Source organism: Balaenoptera musculus, chromosome 4 (assembly GCF_009873245.2).
Source record: "Balaenoptera musculus isolate JJ_BM4_2016_0621 chromosome 4, mBalMus1.pri.v3, whole genome shotgun sequence".
NCBI lineage: Eukaryota > Metazoa > Chordata > Mammalia > Artiodactyla > Balaenopteridae > Balaenoptera > Balaenoptera musculus.
Window position 1 is genome coordinate 67,215,952 of NC_045788.1, and position 6,596 is coordinate 67,222,547.

Here is a 6,596-nt window from a genome sequence, read left to right on the forward strand (position 1 = left end):
GGTCAGTGCTGGGATTTAAATGACAGATAAACTACAAAGGCTCTGGATCCAGGAAGACAGGGCAGTGGTACAGGGTGATGTGCAGCAAAGTGCAAGGGACAGAGTGAAGAGGGAGGACCCGAAATAGTTTCCTAAAATATAATTAGTCGACTAGAACTTGTTTTTATTAGCTTTCCCCACACTTGGTTGGTAGCAGATCTTCTGGTTTAAAGACTAAGGATTAGGGCAGTTAGGAATGAATTTTATAAGTCGTAGTAAAAAGGGAGGCTACCTGACCTGTCTGCTACTTGACCACTCTCGCTCTCTTGTCCAAAACCTTCAGTGGCTCTCAACAAATAGCATGTTAATCCACGCTCCTTAATCTAGGATTGAGGATCTTCTGCAATGTGACTGTAACTTGCCACTCCCACTTTCTTTTCCTCTACTGTCCTAAACATATACTTAACTCTCTGCACAGCAGAGCACTCAGGGCTTATTCATCATATAATTTGTCCTTCTGCCTCTAGGCCCTTTATACTATTATTTTTATCACTGATGTCATCTAGCACCAGTGTATTGAATGAAACCCCAAATTAGTCATCTATTGTCTTAGATAGGGACTTTGTGCAATTTTCATTCCAAATGAGCTGAGTTAAGAATACATCAATTGGGCTTCCCTGGTGGCGCAGTGGTTGAGAATCTGCCTGCCAATGCAGGGGACACGGGTTCGAGCCCTGGTCTGGGAAGATCCCATATGCCCCGGATCGACTAGGCCCGTGACCCACAATTGCTGAGCCTGCGCGTCTGGAGCCTGTGCTCCGCAACAAGAGAGGCTGCGATAGTGAGAGGCCCGCGCACCGCGATGAAGAGTGGCCCCCACTTGCCGCAACTAGAGAAAGCCCTCGCACAGAAACGAAGACCCAACACAGCCATAAATAAATAAATAAATTTTTAAAAAATTAAAAAAAAAAAAAGAATACATCAATTAAGCCAACTGGATTGTAAAGGTGAGCACAAGGGCAATGATAAGGACACAACCTGATAGTTTATAAGAGCATCTCCTACAATTTCAATATTTTCCTGCTCAACGTGGACTAAGTATACACTGAACATTCACCATTCATATAGCCTTCATAATTTACAAAGAAGAACTGAAACTGACTCCCTAAGTGAATGCTTAAATATGCGGAGAGAAAAGAAGAAGAAGGAAATGCAAAATGGTGAGGAAAAAAATCACAATTGTCAAGTGAATGCGCTTGAGTCAAATGAAGAAAGTTCAATTTGTGAAATAAACCCTGATTCTGATAGATTTATTTAATACTAATTTAATAATGAACATAAGGATATATATGGAACAGTGCAGGCCATTCAAGAGAAAAGTTTCATGTTAGAATGGCTTCATGAGTTACCTGTTAACTCAAAGAGAATAACATGCTAACCTTTGATACCAGGTTTATTACATCGCAGTTCCCCTAGAGCACCCTTGATAGCTTAATCATACTGTACCATGATGAAAATCTTGTTTTTCAAGGTGAAGTAAGTTACAGAATGAGTAATGATACATACATTGCTGCTGAAGTTGAGGTGTGATTTTTGACGAATGATTCACTGAGTCATCGTTAATGTTTGCTTAAGAAAGACTCAAATTCTGTGTAAGGTAAGAGATAAATTAGGAACACAAGTTTTCCTGGACCCCATGCTCTCCAAGCATTCTCCAAATCAGAGTACAATTATCCCATCATGAACTGATTCATGAACCCTCTGCCAATGGTAATCCTTTCTCTGTTTGAACAGCTCCAGTATCAAGAAACCCATCAGACCAGACCACTTCCCTTTCAGTCAGTTCTGATTTTTGGAAATTCTTCCTGAATTGAACACAACTTTGCCTTTCTGTGCTTTTACAATATTTTCTAGTTATGTTTTCTGAAGGCTCCTAGGAAGATTATTATTCCTTTCCCATTTGACAACACTTCCATTATTTAAAACCCACTGTCGTGTTTACTATCTCCTTTATTTAGATTTAAAATACCCTCTTCTTCCCAACTTCCTTCAGTTATACTTAATATGAGATAGCTGCCAATCTCCTCACTAACTTCACTAACTGGAACCTTCTCCTCTAGGTGGGCTCCAGCCTTTCTTAAATGATGGTACTCAGGAGTAAACTCAGTGAATCCAGGTGTGGTCTAGCCAGGATGAGCACTAGAGTTTCAGTCTAACACTAAATGAGTGTGTGTAGAGGTTTTTCCATTGAAACCATTTTAGTCCCAGTTTTGACTGAAGTCACTAGACAGTAAATACCACACTCCCCAAGCAGGAGCTGCAAAAGAGGTGTCTTAGAACCAGTTTTGCAACTCTTAGTGGGCCAGCTATCTCCACCCTGCCCACTCTTCCCCATCCCTCGACAAAAAAAGACAAAGTTATCTCCAAGAAAAGAGATGAATGTTAGGAGAGCTTTTTGGAGACTGACATGTATTGAGTCCCACTTCCCTGGCACCATAGAGGAGAATGATAGTTCTAATACCTTACTTTAAGCCCAGAGAAAGGAGTTCCAACTCGTCTACACTGAAAGCCTGGCATTTGTTCCCTGGACCTGGAGAGACATAATGGACTGCTATTCGTCTGGGGCCCAAGAAATCTAAAGGACAGAGACCGTGGCAGGCGCGTTGCTATGAGGGAGGTCTGCACGAAGGAGGACTGGCTACAAAGGGCTTGGCCTCTGTACACTAGTACAGATGTTTACATAACTGGAATGAGGCTGTGTCTTTGTGCCTTGAAATGACCAGAAGAATTTATACTACCTAAGAATGACAGAAATGTCATGGGACCTACCCTAGATTTCATCCTAGAGGCAGGGGAAGAAATGGCCCAAAAACGAATGGATTTGAAAGGATCATGGGAGAGAAAAATGAAATTTCTTCATGGTTACACCTTTTGTTTCCTCTGTGTTCAATTGACTAAGTTGTTTTACTATGTATCTATGTATGTATCTATGACGTCTATGTGTATGTACATATATGCATACATCACGTATACATACCTATACACACGTGTATATATATTGATATATATATATATATGGCACATATGTAGAAGAGCAAGATTGTAACATAAAAATAATAATAGCTATAATTTATTGATTGTTTATTATGTTCCAGGCACTGTATTAAGACCTCTACAAATGTTATTTATTTTTCACAGCCATCTTAGACAGAATTTGTCATTTTCATTTTATTGAGCCAGCTATTAATTAAGTAGCAAGTTGTGTGCCCAAGAGCTCACGTATGTTAAGTGGCTTAGTCTGAACTTGGGTCTGCCTGACTCTGAGGTCCAAACATTTTAACCACTGGTTTATTTTGCCCTTAGTTATAGGCAGTATGGCCTTTGACAACAACAAATGATTTTATTATGTACTTTTTTTCCAGTGAACATTGGGAAATTAAAAAGGAGTGAGAAGATTATTCATAAGATGTGGTATAAATCAGCTTATTCCTCCTAAGGACGTATAATGAACATAGAAGGAACAGTGTGTGACCCTAACAGAAACAACAGTTAGCACAAAAACAACTTGCTGTTTTTCTCAACTGAAAATGCAGAGCTACTTCCACCTGCAGGCCAAAGGGACAACTGCAGTATTTATCCAGCTGAGCAGAGACCGACAGTTAGGGTGCTGGACCGAGGGCACCACTCACTTCATCACCAGGTGGCTCTAATTCTTCAACCAGGTGTAATGCATGTACTGGGTGAGTGGGAACACAGTGCTAACGAATCGACCACGATGTCTTAGGAATCCTGCAGAATGAAAAGCTCTGGAGCTGCAAAGATGACTGAGCCACTTCTGCCAGCCCAGTATTTATCCTGGGGGACCCTGGATGATTCAGAAAGAGCAAGCCCACCTTTACTATCTCTTCTGTCGAACATGGGGGCTTTGAGGATTAAATGAAATTCATCACCTAGTTGTTGAGAGCCTACTATAGGCCAGGCAGAATTTTAAGCATTTGGGGTACCTTGATGAATAAAATAAAGCTGTCTGTCTTCATGGAGCTTAGATGAGATAATGTATTTGAGAATATTTGATAAACACTACTGGGTCACATGCAGAGGGATGATTGTCCTTTGTGTTTATACTATAATGGGAATCCCTGCATCTTTTTTTTTTCTTTTTAACATCCTTATTGGAGTATAATTGCTTTACAATGGTGTTTTAGTTTCTGCATTATAACAAAGTGAATCAGTTATACATATATATATGTTCCCATATCTCTTCCCTCCTGCATCTCCCTCCCTCCCACCCTCCCTATCCCTGCATGTTTTTAAGCAATGTGCCTGTGTACTACTATTGGAAGTCATACTATCACTTGAGACTGTACTCAGGGTTGCCTGAACGGAGCTCTTCACTTCCTCTCATGTGCTGGGCTCTGGTCTACTCACTGTAGCTTCTCAAGGACAGGGACCAGGTCTTCCATATTCTATTTTCTCTGTGTCTCCAGGACCTAGCATAGTGCTGGTCAGAGTAGGCTATAGGTATATGTGTACTGAGTGGAATGGAGCTAAAGTAGGATTGAGTAGATAAAGCTAAGTATTGGAATCTAGAGCATGGGCAGAAAGAAGAATTGATTTAATTACATAGGCTCATGAATGTTTTTTTGTTTTTGTTTTATTGAAGTATAGTTAATTTACAATGTTGTGTTAGTTTCAAGTGTACAGCAAAGTGATTCAGTTATATATATATATATATATATATATATATATATATATATATACACACACACACACACACATATATATACATATATATAATTTCTTTTTTCAGATTCTTTTCCATCATAGTTATTATAAGATACTGAGTATAGTTCGCTGTGCTATATAGTTGGTCCTTGTTGTTTACCTATTTTACATATAATAGTGTGTATTTGTTAATCCCAAATGCCTATTTAACCCGTCCCCTGTCCCACTATCCCCTTTGGTAACCATAAGTTTGTTTTCTAGACTCGTGAATGGTTTATTCTGCATGTGCACCTCCGTGCTCACAGCTCCCAACACATTTGTCTCCTCCTTTGAAGTGCACTCACACTCCACCCACGGAGTCCTTCTTACTCATCGGTTAGTCTGCATGTCTCTCCTTTCTTGGATCGCCTATCATATTATGGCCTCACCCACAGAAATGGACCCTTAAGCATGCTTGTCTTACGTTATTCTCTAAAAGTGCTATACTTTGATTCAGGAACAGCTCTATAGTCACATTAATAGTCTTCCAATCCTTAACCACATAAGACGTCCAGTACAATTTGGGGAATGAAATAAATTAAGGTACAGCCTATATATTTCCTGTGAAGGAATCTCTGATTTCCAGAGATATATGTGTACTGGTGTGTGTTTGCATGCATAGTGTATGCATGGTGCTCAGTGATTTTTTCCTTTACTTCACCTTCTTCATTAAGTCCTGATATTTGGATTTGGGACCTGTTATGGTACTAATTAGGGAAGACTTTGGTACCAAAGATGTAATTCTGGTGTCCCCCTCCTGCAGCTTTGTCTGTGAGCTATAGTATATGAGTCTGTAAAGTAATATGCTGGTTTTAATGCTGATTTTTCTTCTCTTCTTCTTAGTCTCTCAAAGCATGGTCCTCTGGTTCAGAATCAGAATTTTATACAAGACATTTACAAAATGTGAACTCTTGACTTCCGTTCCCAATTTCCCGAATCCAGATCTCTGAGGGTGGACCTCCCAAGTCTGCATTTATAACAAGTGGCTTTGGAGATTCCATTGTGCACTCAAGTTTAAGAACCATTGCCCTGGGGTGCACTCTTAGCAGGAAAAGTACATTGTGGAAGGTCCCTGGGTGGCAAGCTAGCAGCCAAGTCCAGGACTTTTCCTGTAATGGGCATGTGCTTTTGGAATTGGTTTCCCTCCCAGATCAACAGAGCATGAGCATTTTAGATTTTAGGGCACAGGGACAGATTCGCTTTGACTCACCGAAGCAGCATGTGTGTGTTGTAGCTGCCTTACACCATAGGTAGTTCCATTCTTTGAATGAGTACTTTAAGAAATAAGTGTTCTTTTCCCCAATTGTTAAGTGAAATAAGTCAAATAGAATAAATAAAATTAAAAGCAATTGTAATGCCGCTCACAAACTAATGATAATTACTGATAACGTATATACTTTATCTATGGCAGTAAATAGACATATTCCACATATGGTTTTACAAATGATTTTACATTTATATTTACAGTTTATACTTTTGAACACAAATCAATTAAAATTAGAAAACAACAAATTTTAGTCACAAAAGTTTATTATTTTAATATAGACTTGAAGGATGTTTTATCAATACTGATCTTAGTCTTTTACCGTAAATATTATGACTGAATCATTATTAAGTGGCAAAAAGTAATCCCTTCCTGAGCTGTCACTAAAATAACTTTCTTAGTAGATGATTCTTCCCAGAGTAATGACCTATTTCTAATCCTTTTCCCTTGTTCCTCTTTCTCTTTCTCTCTCAATCTCTCTCTCTCCCTCTGCCTTTCTCATTCCCTGTCTTGCATTAAGAACCATGTAAAATATTTTTTATTATCACTTAAAAATCTGTATTTTAGTGTAGAGAGGTCTATCTGATAA